We start from the raw sequence: 18,042 nt of genomic DNA, 5'->3' as shown, positions 1-18,042 counted from the left end.
GAGACGCGATGCTGTAAGCTGGGCTGTTGACCGGACTCCGAGCGGGAGTCCGAGGCCCAGGGTCTTCGACGAGGAGAGAAGACGGACACAGACTCGTGTGGGGCGACTGGTCGACCACCGAGGTTGGTCCCAAGCGGTGGGTCGAGGAGGTTGCAGGGTATCCAATCGTGGAAAAAAAAAGACTCCGTTAATTGAGCTCCGACTGTGTGCCCGAAGTACTTGAACTTTGATAAGTTTGGCGCCTTTTACTTGCCTTTTATATTTTCTCTCTATTAATTACATAGTTCCAGAAAAGTCTAAAAAGTATAATCATGTAGTCGCATATAGTGTATTGTCTGCTATTTGGTGGGGTGGGGTACTTCACACTGCCTCCACACAAACTTGATTACCCAGTTTGGCGGAACCGAAAGCTGCTCCCCTAGACCAGCGTTCTTCAACCACCGGGCCGCAAAGCATGTGCTACCGGGCCGCGTGGAAACGATATGATTTGGCGATTTGAGTCAGCTGCGCTTTTCCTAATTCCCTGTCACGCCCACTGTTGAGCTTGAATGCACGCGAGATCATTACGCGTGCCAGGTTATTACCTGCGCGTCATCCATGTCAGTGCGAGAAGGAGATCAACTCCTGGAGCTGCAAATGACGGCGGGCTGAAATGTATGTTTCACGTAACATCTCTGCCGGCATTCCGGATCAAACGCAAGGCTAGATATCCTGAGATAGCCACGAACACACTGAAAACGTTGCTTCAATTTCTTACATATCTCTGCAATTAATGCAACGAGAACTAAATTGCGGCATAGACTGGACATAAGGAACCCCCTTCGAGTATCGCTGTCTCTCATTATCACTCCATGGCACCGTCTTGTTGCAGCGAAACAAGCCCAGGGCTCCCACTGATTCAGCGATACTGGTGCGTTGGAATGATTTTATATGTTCATACGCGGAAAATATGTGCTTTGTGTTTAATATCCAAACGTTACTTAAAATGTTATGATGCTATTGACTTATAAGTGACATATATAACCATATAACAATTACAGCACGGAAACAAGCCATCTCTGCCCTTCTAGTCCGTGCCGAACGCTACTCTCAGCTAGTGCCACCTACCTGCACACAGCCTATAACCCTCCATTCCTTTCCTTTCCATATACCTATCATTGTTTTTTCTTTAATGATAATATCGAACTTGCCTCTAAGACTTTTTTTCTGGAAATTCGTTCAACAATTACTTTAAGCTCCCCTGTTAATTGTTTTTTTCACTATATTCATGCGAGGAAAATATGAGCTGTGTGTTTAATATTAAATTAGCTAGATAAATCGTTTCAGAAACGAAATTGAGTGTATTAGCCACATCACCTATATTACGGTCGTGATTAACAACGCCTCCCCACTCCCCCCCCCGGAACAGAATCGCCCACAACGATTTGTAGGGAAAAGAAAATCGGCACGTACACACATGCGCAAACAGGTGTCCACGCAAGGCTACATTGTCATGGTCGTCTTTGTCGGGGTAAACACAACGTATTTGACTGATACTCTTGTGCGTTGACAACCCTACCTCGCCCCCACGGCCTCCTCTACTTTAAAGATGAAGCCACACTCAGGTTGGACGGACAACACCTTATGTTCCGTCTGGGTAGCCTCCAACCTGATGGCATGAACATTGACTTCTCAAATTTCCGCTAATGCCCCACCTCCCCCTCGTACCCAATCCGTTATTTATATACACATATTCGTTCTCTCACTCTTCTTTTTCTCCCTCTGTCCCTATGACTATACCCCTTGCCCATCCTCTGGGTTCCCCCTCCCCCTTTTCCTTCTTCCTGGTCCTCCTGTCCCATGATCCTCTAATATCCCTTTTGCCAATCACCTGTCCAGCTCTTGGCTCCATCCCTTCCCCTCCTGTCTTCTCCTATCATTTTGGATATACCCCTCCCCCTCCCACTTTCAGATCTCTTACTAGCTCTTTCTTCAGATAGTCCTGACGAAGGGTCTCGGCCTGAAACGTCGACTGTACCTCTTCCTAGAGATGCTACCTTGCCTGCTGTGATCATCGGCAACTTTGATGTGTGTTGCTTCAAATTCCAGCATCTGTAGAATTCTTCGTGTTTGCGTCCTCAATGCATACCTCTCTTCGGTATTCACCAATGGGAGGGAACTTTATGATGGTGAGGACAATATGAGTGAGGTTAATGTTCTGGAGCATGTTGATATTAAGATAATGGAGGTGTTGCAGTTGTTAAGATATATTAGGACGGAGGAGTCCCCGGGGCCTGACGGAATGTTCCCCAGGCTGCTCCACGAGGCGAGGGAAAGATTGGTGAGACTCTGGCTGAGATCTTTATGTCGTCGTTGTCCACGGGAATGGTACCAGAGGATTGGAGGGAGGCGAATGTTGTCACCTTGTTCAAAAAAGTTAGTAGGGATAGTCCGGGTAATTATAGACCAGTGAGCCTTACGTCTGTGGTGGGAAAGCCGTTGGAAAAGATTCTTAGAGATAGGATATCTGGGCATTTAGAGAATCATGGTCTGATGAAGGACAGTCAGCATGGCTTTGTCAAGGGCAGATCGTGTCTAACAAGCCTGATAGAGTTCTTCATGGAGGTGACCAGGCACGTAGATGAGGGTAGTGCAGTGGATTAGATCCATATGGATTTTAGTAAGGCATTTGACAAGGTTCCACACGGTAGGCTTATTCAAAAAGTCAGAAGCCATGGGATCCAGGGACGTTTGGCCAGGTAGATTCAGAATTGGCTTGCCTGCAGCAGGAAGAGGGTGGTGGTGGAGGGAGTACATTCATATTGGAGGATTGTGACTACTGGTGTCCCACAAAGATCTGTTCTGGGACTTCTATTTTCGTGATTTTTGTTAACGACCTGGGTAGAAGGGTGGTTGGCAAGTTTGCAGACGACACACATGTTGGTGGTGTTGTAGATAGTGTAGAGGATTGTCAAAGATTGCAGAGAGCAATTGATAGGATGCAGAAGTGGGCTGAGAAGTGGCAGATGGACTTCAAACCGGAGAAGTGTGAGGTGGTACACTTTGGAAGGCCAAACTCCAAGGCAGAATACATAGTACACGGCAGGATACTTGGTAGTTTGCAGGAGCAGAGGGATCTCGGGGTACATGTCCACAGATCCCTCAAAGATGCGTCACAGCTCGATAGGGAGGTTAAGAAACTTATCGGGTGTTAGCTTTCATAAGTCGAGGGATAGAGTTTAAGAGTCGCGATGTAATGGTGCAGCTCTATAAAACTCTGGTTAGGCCACACCTGGAGTACTGTGTCCAGTTCTGGTCGCCTCAAAATAGGAAGGATGTTTGAAGCATTGGAAAGTGTACAGAGGAGATTTAACAGGATGCTGCCTGGTTCAGAGAGTATGCATTATGATCAGAGATTAAGGGTGCTAGGGATTTACTCTTTGAGAGAAGGAGGATGAGAGGATACATGATAGAGGTGTACAAGATAATAAGAGAAATAGATAGAGTGGATAGCCAGCGCCTCTTCCCCAGGGCACCACTGCTCAATGCAAGAGGACATGGCTTGAAGTTAAGCAGTGGGAAGTTCAAGGGCGATATTAGAGGAAGTTTTTTTTTTACTTAGAGAGTGGTTGGTGCGTGGAATGCACTGCCTGAGTCAGTGGTGGAGGCAGATAACTCGACAGGTATATGGAGGAATTTAAGTTGGGTGTTATATAGAAGGCAGGGTCGCAGTGTGAGGCACGACATTGTGGGCCGAAGGGCCTATACTGTGCTGTGCTATTCTATGTTCAATCTTCTATGAGAGGGAGGGAGAAACAGAGAGAGAGAGAGAGAGAGAGAGAGAGAGAGAGAGAGAGAGAGAGAGAGAGAGAGAGAGAGGAGCTGAAAAGCTGAACCTGGCCGTGAAATTCATTGTTCAGGCAGGCTCATTGTTCAGGCAGGCGATGGGCTTCAGGCAATGTAATCCGCTCTGAGTGAAGTTACGGATGGCCATGAAGGCGATAAACTCGTGCCGACAAGTCCAGTCTCACTTGGAGGAAGATGTATCGTCCGTTGCCGCAGCTGTTCAACAGCTCACCATTGAAAATCGGACTCTGGTGTCCGCGACTTTCGCACTCACGGCCGCTGTCCACGAACTTACTGTGACCATCCAGCATCACCTAACAACAATTGACGCTCTCTCCAACTGAGATCAGCAGTTTCAGGCCGGCTCAGTCTCACGCTCAAAATCTCGCAGGTCCTCCTTTTCTGCTGCACCCACAATCTCTGCTACTAACGCGCCAAGCAGAGAACTGGTGAGAGCCTATGCATTCAAATTCCGTACCCTTGCAGTAAAGACGGGATAGAATGAGAGATCCTTCATCACTGCCTGCCAGCGTGTGTTGAATGCAGGGATCCGGCATGAAATTTCTGTCTGAAACGAGCAGGATAGGCTCGATGATCTGGTTAATCTGGCTTTTCGAGTGGACGACCGGGTAAAGCAGGGAAATAATGTGTCAAACTTCCTACTCACCGCCAGATCACCGTCTTTCCTTGCCGTCTGGCCCTCCTTCATGTAATGAACGCCGTTCCTTGCCCGCTCCGCCAAGCATTCAGGCCAATGAGGAGCTTATGCCAGTGGGACTCATGCGCCTGATCAGCAGGGACGAAGGCAGCGCCGGGGAACAGGTTCCTGCCTTTACTGTGGTGATCCAGGAGACGTGCAGATGACATGTTCTAAGCGTCCAGTAAAATAGAATACCCGTCAGCAGAGAAGGAGAATCCTGACGATCCGTTCTCTTTTCCGTCAGCTTCCGCCATCTTCCCCCAGTTGTGTAAAGCTTGCAGCTTCCTTGTCGTGGATTTCTCAGACCACTGACGTTAAGGCGTTTGTTGACTCAGGTTCAGCCGGGAAACTCATAGACATCACTCTCGCTCAAAGATTGGGAGTTCCAACTCAGGAATTAAGAACAAAGATTAACGTCAAGGCGCCGGACTGTCGACGTCTGGGAACCGGCCAGATCCCCTTACCACCTAACCCCTCAAACTAGTGCTCGAAGGTAACCATCATGAAGAAATATATTTCTAGATGGCTAATTCACCTGAACTGCCATTGGTACGTGGCGTCCATTGGCTATTTCGACATTACCCACGGAGCGATTGGTCTCTGAATGTGCTCCAAGAGTGGGGACAGGCATGTCTGTCTACCTGTCTGGGTCCAGCTCAGTTTCCATCCCATGAGTCACCTCCTGTGTCGGCTAAGGATGTGACCCTTTCTGGGATTCCGGCTGAATATGCGGACTTCCTTGATACTTTCAGCACAAGAAAGGCCACCAGTCTGCCCGCACACCGCTCACACGACTGTCCCACAGACCACTTAGCTAACACTAGTCCTCCACGGGGCTGCCTCTTTTCCCTCTCTCGGCCGGAAACGGTGGCCATGGAGAAATACATTAAGGAGGCATTGAGCATGGGGTATATCCGTCTGTTAACCTCGTCAGCAGGTGCGGGCATCATTTCGTCAGCAACAAAGATGGGAAACAGCCTCCCTGCATCGATTATCGCACCCTGACCAACATTACTGTCAAGAACCGCTACCCACTTCCCTTGCTGGCGTCTCCGTTTTAACACCTCCAGGGAGCTACAATATTTTTCAAAATTGATCTGCGCAATGCTTACAATCTGATTCGCATAAGAAAAGGGGATGACTGAAAACGACTTTCAGCACCTCTGATAGCCACTTGGAATATCTGGTGATGCCTTTTGGTCTGGACAACGCCCCGGCTGTATTCCAGGCTTTGGTTAACAATGTTCTCAGGGACATTTTGAACCAGTTTTCTGTTTGTGTATTAAGATGACGTCCTTATCTATTCTCGCTCACATCAGTAGCACGTCTAGCATGTCCGGAGAGTACGCAGATGTCGAGATGGATACATCTGATATAGGCATTGGAGCTGCCCTCTCTCAGCGCTCGACTGCGGATGGCCAGCTGTACCACTGTGCCTTTCTCTCTCGTTGCTTGACTCCGGCCGAGAGGAATTACGATGTTAGGAAACAGGAGCTTCTGGCTTCTGGCTGTCAAGGATCCCTAGTGGAATAGGGATACTGACTAGAGGAGGCAGAACATCCATTCTTGGTCTGGATAAATCAGAAGAACCATTCATATATTCATGGTGATAAGAAACTCAACTCTCGTCAAGCCGGGCTGGCTCTCTTCTTCACATGGTTCAATGTATTCCGCACTTACCGTCCCGGCAACTAGAATACAAAGATTGACGCTCTCCTGGCATTTCGACGTTTTGAAGTGAATGCCGATCCAGAGCCCATTCTTCATCGTTCGTGTATTGTTACTTCGGTGATCTCGGGAATGCAGGCCTAGGTGAGGACCGCGCAGAATCAAATCCAGCCCGGACGGCGGACCTCACACCGGCTGTTTGTCCCTGCTGCGGTGCGTTTCAGTGTTGGAATGGGGCCCCTCCTACCTTCTGGCAGGACATCCGGAAATTGAACGGACTCAGGAGTTTATAAAGAGACAATTTTGGTGACCACCTACGTCGCAGGATGTCCACGACTTTGAATCTGCTGTCCCACCTGCGCTCGAAACAATACATCACAACGGCGTCCAGCGGGTCTGTTATATCCACTGCCTGTTCCGCACCACACCTGATTCAACGTCGCAGTGGATTTAATCACTGGTCTGCCACTCTAATAGAAGAACCATCATTTTGATCGTTGTGGATCAATTTTCCAAGACTGCCCACTTTATTGTTCTCCCCAAGTTCCCATCAGCCCTTGAGACTAGCACACACTATGGTTCAACCTGTTTTGAGGCTCCATTGCTTTACTGGAGACACACTGTCCAATCGTGGACTACCAGTTCACTTCCCGCCTTTGGAAGGCTTTCTGATCTCTTGTAGGAGCGACAGACACTCCTCTCCTCTGGCTTCCAATCCCAAAATAATGGCCAGACTGTGAGAGTGAACCAGGAGTTCGAGACAACCCTAGGCTGTCTTTTCTCTTCCTACTCCACGTCCTGGAGCTCCTAACTGGTTTGGGCAGAGAACGCACACAATAACCTCCGGTACGGTTCCCTTTGAATACCAGAAGGGATTGCAGACCCCACTCTTCCCTTACAAGGGATCAATATAGGGGTTCCTGCTGCTGAACTGTTGATCCAGCGCTGCAAGTGAACCAGGAAACGTGCCAGGTCTTCTTCGCTGCGCGCCCCGAAATAGCATTCCCGGTAGGCTGATCGACACCGTCGACAGGTATCGCCAATCAAATCAGGAGAGGAGGTCTGTGCGGCATCAAGGGATCCTCTCCTGGAAGTCTAGAACCGGAAATTGATACCGCGCTACGTGGGACAGTTTGTGTGGAGAAGGTTGCCAACAACGTATCCAATGGATTGTGTCTGCCAGCATTAGTGAAGATCCACCCATTATTCTATATTTCCCAGCTCACCGGTTAACACTTATCCACTTTCCCCAGTCATCCTACCTTCCCCTCCGCATGGTAGCTGGTTCTTTTGTCTATACTGCGAGGCGCCTCGTGGCATCCCGCCGGGTACGTGTTAAGTTCCAGTGCCTTGTGGGCTAGGAAGAGTATGGCCCAGAAAAACGTACTTGGATCCCAGCGAATCCCATCTTGGACAAGTCGCTGATCCGATTCTTCTAGCGGACACATACCTATGGCGCCTCAGGGGCAGCGCCTAGAGAGGGGCGCCCTGTCGCAGCCACAGATTCAGCTGCGCAGTAGATACGGCAATTACGCTTGTGAATTTGCAAGTGGCAGGTAATTATTATTGATTTGTGGTAATATTTAACTACATTCTTGTCGACGTTGTGTTTGTCGAAACTTGGAAAGAACATAACAAAGCTTCACTGCTTCTTGCATCCGGCCATCTCTGAGCCTTTGGACTTTCAAAATCAACTGACCCTGAGGACTGCCGGTATTCGTTTAAAGTTTGCTATTCTCTTCGGCCACAGTGTCGGCTTGGTTTCACTTTTGAGTATTTTATAATTGAAGTCTGTGAACGATCGACCTGCTTCAGTGTCTCTCACTCCGCACATGGGTCATATCCGGACCGAGGGGACAGGGTGAGGGAATACAGGGAGTCAGCGTGAGAGGTCTGCGGCTCAACGGGGCTTTAGCTATAACGATTAGACGGACGGATAATTACTTGTGAAGAATAAGAATAGGAAGTCTGTCTGTGAGGCCGTTCTTCCGTACTGGGTGTCAGATATGGGGTGGCCGGGATACATATGTGATTGGTAGTTGATTGCTTGGGACGCTATTAAAATCCATCATAGGCCAACTAAAAATAAATAAGAAGGGAAGAGATTGGGGTTCCGGTGACGTCATCGTCCAGAATGGCAACTTAAATCAACAACTCCTTTGCCCCTTTAATCCATCAAATATAAGATTTTTCGAAAATATCTGAATTGATAAGGGGGGCAAGTATAGGGGAAAAGAATGGAGATTTTTTTTTTAAAGCATCGCTTCGGAGCCTAGGGAAGAGAGACGTGAAACACGTGGGGACTTGTTCAGGCGAAGCGGCAAATATGATAAAAATTGTGGAAGAGATAAGGAAAGTCTAACAAGATATGAACAGCAACTAAATGATATCAAGTCAGAGCTCGCCAACCTCAGGCAGAAAATAGCGGTGGCAGAGACTCAAATTGAGAACGCGAAAGATCGTGTGCGAAATGTAGAACGGTAACTAAGTAAGGCGATAAAAAATATTATATCTACAGGGAAGTAAATTGATTGACCAGGAGGGAACATCGTGACAGAAAAATATCAGGATTAATAATATTCCTGAATGAGCCGAGGGATTATCGATGATAGACATTGTAGAAAAGCTGCTGCGGGAAGCGCTGCAGATTCCCCCGACTATGGAGATTTAAATTGAAAGGGCGCATTGTGTGCTCGTTCCAAGGCCTTCCGGAGACCGAGAAAGTTATCCGCGCTCTATAGTACTAAGATTTATTCGACTTAAGAGCAAGGCGGTGATTCTACGAAGGGCCTGGGGTAAGAAGAGGGTCCTTTGGAACGGGAAGTTAATATATTTCGATCATGATTACTCCCCGGCGGTCCCACAGAAACAGAAGGAATATTCCGAAGCGAAACGAATTTTACAGAAAGAGAAGATCAAATTTCAAACCACGTTCCCTGCTAAACTGAGAGTATTTTACGAAGTAAAGACGAATCTATATCAGCGAGTGGTAGAAGCGACTACAGACATGAACAACAGAGGACTGCACGTTAGCGTGTTCAAAGCAAGTGAAGTCTGGCTCAGCAGTTATCCCCATCTGCTGGAGAAATAGTAAGAGAACCGAGAAAACATTGGACGGAAGCAGGGCGAGAGAAGGGTATTAGACAGAGACTTTGGGCTTCGAAAGACAGCCCTCACCTCCTGGAGCCATGAGGTTTGGCTAACTTTAATAGTGCTGATAAACTAAACGGAAGCAAAAATAATCGGTGATATTCCTATCTCAAGGAACAACGTATTATAAATTGGAGTTTTCTATTGCTGAGTTTTTTTGTTCATTCATTCACTCTCCCCCCCCCCCCAAATAAGTGAGAATACATATATGGGGGGGGGGGGGATACACAGATCAATAATTTCTTTGTAATGGACATAGGTATTTTTTTAACTTAATTGTATAGGTACTGCAGCGGGGGCTCTCAACTCACTGGTAGGAGGGACTATCCCCACGGCTAGGCGTGTCCTCTAGCTCAATCCAGGGTCATGCAGAGACCCAGCCTCGGAATTACACCTTCGTTACCTTTTTTTTTGTTATTCGTGTTTCGTGATTCTTACTTGTTCACGGACTAGTTCGATAAAGTTATATTCTGCAAATTTCAATGATATACTAACAGATAAATGCACATGGTTAAGGACAAAGTAAAATTCATTTCTTTTAATGTCAATGGGCTGTTAAACTCAATCAAAAAAAGTAAAATTATATCCAATATGAAAAAAAAGAGCAAACCCACGTAGTCTATTTACAGGAAACTCGCTTTAATGAAAATGAGCATGGAAAAAATAAAGAGAATAGGCTTCATTAATATTTTTTTTTCTCCTCATATAAATCAGGACATCGAGGAGGTCTTGTTATTTGTATCTCAAGCAAGCTAAATTTTGAAAAGGTATTCGAAATGGGAGATACAGAGGGCAGATATATTCTGATAAGGGGGAATATGGACGGAAATACAGTTACTTTATTGAATATATACACGCACCCAGAAAGTGAGGTTAGTTTCTTCTAGAAAATTACCAGTATAATGGTAACGGAAACAGAAGGTATCTTGATATGTGTGGGAGACTTAAATTTACAATTACAACCAAAGTTAGACTCTTCCAATGGAAAAACTTATGGAAAAAGCCCTTACGTAAGAAAGTTGACACTGTTTTTGAGGATGTTGGTCTTATTGATATATGGAGGGATCTTTTCCCAGACACAATCGATTACACTCGTTATTCCCCTCACCCCCCCCCCCCCCCATTCCGTATATACACGAATAGACTATTTCATAACATTTGGAAAAGATAAAGACAAAATAAACAAATGTGGAATTGGGACAATAGATGTAAGTGATCATGCACCGATATACTTACCCGTTAATTTGACCTACAACTAAAGAATAATATTTGGAAACTAAATTCAAGTCTACTTATTGATTCCTATTTTAAGTAACAAATTGAAAAAAAAGCGCTTTACTTAGAAATCAATGATAATGGAGAGGTTTCACCTAACATTCTATGGGATACTATGAAGGCTGTCTTAACAGGGTAAATTATAGCGATATCCTCATATTAGAAAAAAAACAACAAGGAATAAATTATTGGAGGAATTACAAAATAAGATGAAAGAACTAGAAAAAAAAAACACAAATTAATTTTGGCACAGGATGCACAAAAGGAAATTTAAAAAAACAATGAAATTAATACTTTGACTACAGAAGAAATTGTAAAAAAAAATTCTGAACCATAGACAGTATGATAGTGGATCTAAATCTATGAAAATACTGGCGACGAAACTGGAAAAGCAAGATAGCAGGAAATACAATTCACATAATTAGGGATCAAAGAACAAAAGTGATAGGAAATAAGCTAGGTGAAGTTCAAGAAGCTTTTGAAATGTTTTACAAAATTCTGTACTTTACTTTCTACATTATACTTTATTGTCGCTAAACAGTTTATACTGGAGCGTATAATCATCACAGCGATATTTGATTCAGCTCTTCGTGCTCCCTGGATTACAAATCGATATTAAATTTTAAACATTTAAATTGTAAATCATAAATAGAAAATAGAAAAGGGAAAGTAAGGTTGTGCAAAAAAACAAACAAACAAAAAAAAAAACAAAAAAAAACCGAGAGGCAGGTCCAGATATTTGGAGGGTATGACCCAGATCCGAGTCAGGATCGATTCAGCAGTTTTATCAAAGTTGGAAAGAAGCTGTTCCCAAATCTGGCCGTATGAGTCGTCAATCTCCTGAGCGTTCTCCAGGGTTGAAGAGGGACGATAAGTGCGTTGGCTGGGTGGGTCGTGTCCTTGATGATACTGGCAGCACTGCTCCGACAGCGTGCGGTGTAAAGTGAGTCCAAGGATGGAAGGTTGGTGTGTGTGATGTGCTGGGTTGTGGTCACGATCTTCTGCAGCTTCTTCCGGTCTCGGTCAGAACAACGTCCATACCAGGTTGTCATGCACCCCAGAAGAATGGTGCATCTATAAAAACAAATAGTGAGGATTTTATGGCACAGGCCCAATTTCCTTAGCTTCCTCAGGAAGTAAAGGCGCTGGTGGGCCTTCTTGGCAGTGGACTCTGCTTGGTTGGACCAAGTCAGGTCATTTGTGCTATTGATCCCGAGGAACTTAAATCTTTTGACCAGTTCCACTTGCGTACCACTGGTGTAAATGGGGTCGTGCGGTCCGCTACTCCTTCTGAAGTCAACAACCAACTCCTTCGTCTTGTTGACATTGAGCGATAGGTTATTGTCTTGGCACCATGCCACCAGGTTCTTAATTTCTTTTCTGTACTCAAACTCATGATTACCCGAGATACGGCCTACAATTGTGATGTCATCAGCAAACTTATATATTGAGTTCGATGGAAACTTAGCTACGCAATCATGGGTGTACAGTGAGTACTGCAGGAGGCTGAGTACACAGCCTTGTGAGGCACCACTGCTCAGAGTGGTGGTTCAATGCTCCAGGGGGAAGCATAGCCCAGATGAAACATTCCTGAGTTCTTTAGAGTTACGCATTTTAAGCAAAGACAAAATAGAACGATGACTGCTGCCATAACTGAAGCTGAAGTAAAAAATTCAATTAGTAAGCTTAAATTAAGCAAGTCATCAGCATCTGATGCATATACGGTAGAGTGCTATAAGGAAGTTAGAAGTGAAGTAATTCCTGTTTTACGCCTCATACTGAACTGGGCTCTAAGAAGGGTGCAAATGCCACTCAGCTGGAAGGAGGTGCTAATCTCAGATATACTGAAAGAAGCCAAGGATAAAATGGAATAAGGTTCATTTTGACCAATATCTGTTTTGAATGTGGATTATAGAATATTTACCTCCATCATGGTCAAACAGTTAGAAGAATTTCTACCGACACGGATACATAATTATCAGGCAAGTTTTATACAACAACGCCAAACACAAGACAATATACGAAAGACATTTCACATTATGAATCATAAGAAAATGAAATTGAAGCAATAGTGATAAGCGTGGACCCTGAAAAGGCATATGGTTTGGTTAATTGGAATTTTCGTTACAGCGTTTTGCATAGATTTGTTCTTTCTGACATAATTGTTAAAACTATACAAGCTCTATACGACAATACAACTCTAGAATTAAAATCAGTGGATATTTATTTAAGAGTTTTACCCTAGAAAGGGGCACGAAACAGGATTGTGCATGGTCAGCGCTACTCTTCGCATTATGTCTGGAACCATTAGCTCAATACATCAGACACAATGAAGATATTAGGGAACTTACTATTAAAGGGACAGAGCATAAATTGGCCTGTTACGCTGATGACATTTTCATCTACCTAGGGCAACCAACATACTCTTTACCTAAATTGATGCAATCCTTTGAACAATATGGCCAATTATCAAGAACAATATTAACATAGATTAAATCCAACTGCTTTCATATAACTATAGCCCAGAAAGAGAAATTGAAAGTATATTTCCTTTGGCATGGAAAACAGAATCTGTCAACTATTTGTGCATCATTATGCCGAAAGGTTTGGCAAAATTATCAGAATGTAATCATCAGCCCATATGTAAAAATATGGAAGATATAACAAGATGGAACGTAATTACTTTTCTTGGTTTCAGATCAAGGATTGAATCTATTAAAATTAACATACTACCCTGACTACTATATCTGTTTCAGACCCTACCAATAGATATTAACTAAAATCAATTCAAGGAATGGAACAATATGCTATCAACATATATATGGCAAGGTAAAATGCCTGGAGTTCATCTCAAAACTATGCAATTCGTCAAGGAATAGTATTCTCTGAGAGATTACTATTTTGCAGCACAATTGATAGCTTTGATATGTTGGTGCAATCTATCATATGACGCTCAATGGAAATACATTGACGAGTGGATACTTCCCATTATTATAATGACAATTTTGTTCGATAACAACCTACAAAGTTACATAAATACTATAAATATGAAAAACTATTATGAATGAATATAAACTAGACACAGACATTGCAATTCTTAAATGGTGTGCATATGACTCGGATTTTACGCCGAACAAACTGGATGCTAGATTTAAGGACTGGGCAGCTAAAGGAATAACAGCTATTTGCAATATAATTAAAGAAGGAGCACTGTTCAGTTTTGAAATGCTGAAAGAGGAACACTTATTGGAAAATAAAAACAAGACTGTTATCGATATTTACAGATGCGAAGTATGTTAATAGGACGGTTAAAATGTAACCAAGGCAAGTACATTTTGATATAGCTATTTAGAAAACCATGTAATTCAGGAAACGGTAGCAAAATAATTTCAAGTGTAAATAAAATCTTCAAACACATTCGATTTCATACATTAAAACAAAATGGGAGAAGGAAGGAGGGATAATAATATCTGAGGAAGAATGGACAATAATATAGAGGGATCAATGGAAGTGTACTAGTTGACAGAAGTGGAGAGAGTTCGGATGGAAAAACTTGACGTGACATTTTATTCCCCCCCCCCTCAGAAATCTCATTATGATAGTAACCACCCTGTGTGTTGGGGAAATTATGGAAATAAAAATGCAAACCGATATTATATTTTCTGGGAACGCCCCGTTATCAAGTCTAACGGAATGTGATACACAATGCCCTGCAAGACATCCTCAAATGTAAAATATCCTTTGAAAGTAAGACCATATATTTTGGGTATATACCTCGAAAATGGTTGAAAAGAGATAAATATTTAATGAATATACTGCTGGTAGCTGCTAAAAAGACCTTTACAAGGAAATGGTTATCACAGGACAGCCCAACTTTCAATGTCTGGATCGAATTTACAATGAACATTTACAAAATAGAATAGATAACAACATCTGTTAATCATAAGTTGGAACCATTTGATTCATACTGGGAAAAATGGTTCAAATACAGAATACCTCATAGCCCTGATTTTATTCACACAAGTCAATGAATATGTGCTAAAAAAAAAAGATCACTCCCTACTTTGTAAATTGTTTTCTTCTTTCGATTGTTCTTTCTTTCGTCTCCTTTCTATGCGTGTATACCTCAGATAAATATTACGTGGAGACTAGTGACAAATATTACTATATGATGTATATGTACAGTATCTGAAATACACCTTACGGGAAGTTTTGATTGATGATGAACTTCAATAAAAAAAATTACAAAAAAGAGAAGAAAGGCAGAGATTAAATGAGGGATGAGTAGCCGTTAATATAAAGCAGGATTCCTAACGTGTTGTTTTAGTCATAGTCATAGTTATAGTTATAGTCATACTGTATTGATTAAGGAGGAAATTGGTTCAATAAAGTATGACTATGACTATGACTGAACCAACACGTTTGAGATGTGTAAAGAGCAAAAGGAAGGATAGATTTGATATTGGCCCACAGGAAAAATGATGCCGTTGGGGTTGTAACAGGGGACAAAGCATTAGCAGGTGAACTAATGGGTACATGCCATATTCGTTCATGGCTGATGACAATAGCAATATGCCAATGGTCAGTGAGGGTCAGGGAGCAAGGGTGAGTGACATTGCAATTACGAAGAAAAATAAACTGCTCGACAAAATCGAAGTCTTAAGTTGGTTACGTCACGTGGGCACAATGGACTACATCCTGTGTTCCTGAGAGGGTTGCTGAAAAGATGACGAATGCATTGGTCATAACATTTCAAGAACCATTTGATCCTGACATGATCCGGAAGGACTGGAAGATTGAAAATGTCACAGGTTTCTTTAAGGATGTCGGAGAGCAAAATGAATGAATATATAGGCCAGTTAACCTGAACTCAGTTGTTACGAGATTGTTGGAGTCAGTTATTAAGGATGAATATTCGAAGTGCGTGGAGACTGAAGATAAAATATGTCAATGTAAGTATGGTTTCTGTTAAGGGAGATCAGGCCTGACCAATATGTAGGAGTTCTTCGAGGAAGTAACAAGCAGGGTGCATAAAGGAGATGCAGAGAATGTCACTTAATTGCATTTTCAGAAAGCCATTGATAAGGTGCCACACATGATGCTGCTTAACTGTCATGGTCCGGTCCGTGAGATACGCATTCCGGTTCACGGTCCGGTCCATCGACCCTTGCTCCAGGTTTTCCTGTCTACCCTGTTTCTGGCTTGCTGAGCTCTATTTAAGTCAGCTGATGCTCGTAGGAGCTGGCTGCATAAATACCTTCAGAGACCAGGGTGTGGCTGCTGGATTGTTCTTTTTCTTACTCCTTGTATCCCTTCCTCTGCCTTCTGTTTCCTCGCCTGAAGCCCTGCCTGGTCTTGCCGGTAACTCTCGCCTCACCTGAAGTTCTCCTCTCGCCTTGCATTACCTGAAGCCCTGACTTGTCTTGCTGGTAACTCTCGCCTAGTCTCGCCTGCAGTCTTTTCCGGGAGCCACACTGTACCTAGCTCCCTTACTGTCCCTTGCCTCCGCCCAGGTAAGCCAGGCCGTCTTGCCCTTACCTGTAGTTGGTTCTGTCCCTTCCTGTCCCTTGCCTCTGTCAGTTTGGTGATCCGCGCCCTGCCTAGGAGTACCGCGCCCTGCGCAGGTGATCCGCGCCCTGCCCAGGTGATGCACGGCATACCTAGGAGAAACGCGCCCTGTCCAGGCGAACCGCGCCCTACCCAGGTGAACCACCCCTGCCCAGGAGCATCCTGCCAAGCCTCAAGCCCAAAGACTCCAGCCTCCTGCCTAACCTCAAGGCTGTAGACTCCAGACTCCTGCCTCCTGCCAACCATAGCATCAAGCCTCTTGCCTCCTGCCAAGCCTCGCCTCAAGTCTCCTGCCTCCTGCGAAGCCTCGCCTCGAGTCTCTAAGACTCCAGCTTCGTCCTGCCTGCCAGCTATGCCTCGTCCGTACCTAGTTCTGGGATCCGGGCCAGAGGCAAGACCCAGGTACTGGATTCTTGTCCAGTGTCTGGCTCGGAGTCCATGCCCGGGATCTTAGCTCTTTTGTCCAGTCCTGCTCCGGGTTCCTGGTTTCATGTCCTAGCCACCGCCCTTTATCCTCCTCCTGTCCGTAGTACTTCACTGTTTGTGGCTGGCACTTGGGTCCGTTCCCAGCCACCTCCCTGAACACAGAATAATACAGCCAACCATGGACCCAGCGACACAGACACTACCGTAGACCTCTTCCCACCCGGCGTTCTTTTCTGTTAATTACCCACCCGGGTCGTCCATAGTCTAGAATCCCTGTTTGGTCGCTAGGAGTCTCCCGTGGTTACACTCATAGTCCGATCCGGGAACTGCGTATTCCGGTTTGTTGTCCTGTCCATCGACTCTTGCTCCAGGTTATTCTGTCTACCCTGTTTCTGGCTTGTTGAGCTCTAATTGAGTCAGCTGATGCTCGTCGTGGCTGGCTGCTTAAATACCTTCAGGGTCCAAGGTATGGCTGCTGGATTGTTCTTTTCCCTACTCATTGTATACTTTGCTCTGCCCTCTGTTTCCCAGGCTGAAGTCCAGCCGTGTCTTGCCGGTAAATCTCGCCTCGCCGGAAGTTCTCGTCTCGCCTTGCTTTGCCAGAAGCCTTGCCTTGTCTTGTCGGTAACTCTCGCCTCACCTGAAGTTCTTGTCTCGCTTTGCATTGCTTGAAGCCTTGCCTTTTCTTGCTGGTAACTCTCCCCTCGTCTCGCCTGCCGTCTTGCCCTGGAGCCACCCTGTACCTAGCTTCCTTCCTGTCACTTGTCTTCGCATGGTAAGCGAGGCCGTCTTTCCGTTACCTGTGGCTGGTTCTGTCCCTTCCTGTTCCTTGCCTCTGTCGGGTGGTGATCTGCGCCCTGCCCTGATAATCTGCGACCTGCCCAGGTGATCCGCTCCCTGCACAGGTGATCCGCGCCCCGCCCAGCAGTACCCCGCGCTGCCCAGGAGGAGCCTGCCTAGCCTCAAGCCTGAAGAATCCAGCCACCTGCCAAGCCTCAAGCCTGAAGACTCCATCCTCCTGCCTAGCCTCAAACCTGAAGACTCCAGTCTCCTGCCCAGCATCAAGCCTGAAGACTCCAGCCTACTGCCGAGCCTCAAGCTGAAGACTCCAGGTTCCTGCCTAGTCTCTAGCCTAAAGACTCCAGACTCCTGCCTAGCCTCTAGCCTCTAGTCTGAGGACTCCAGCCTCCTGCCTAGCCTCTAGCCTCTAGCCTCAAGGCTGAAGACTCCAGCTTCCTGTCCCCAGCCAAGCTTCGCCACTAGTCTCTAGCCTCAAGCCTGAAGAATCCAGCCTCCTGCCAAGCTTCAAGCCTGAAAACTCCAGCGTCCTGCCTGGTCTCAAGCCTGAAGTCTCCATCCTCCTGCTTAGCCTCTAACCTGAAGACTCCAGCCTGCTGCCTAGCCTCTAGCCTCTAGCCTGAGGGCTCCAT

Source organism: Mobula hypostoma, chromosome 10 (assembly GCF_963921235.1).
Source record: "Mobula hypostoma chromosome 10, sMobHyp1.1, whole genome shotgun sequence".
Classification (NCBI taxonomy): Eukaryota; Metazoa; Chordata; class Chondrichthyes; order Myliobatiformes; family Myliobatidae; genus Mobula; species Mobula hypostoma.
This window is presented reverse-complemented; position numbering follows the sequence as displayed.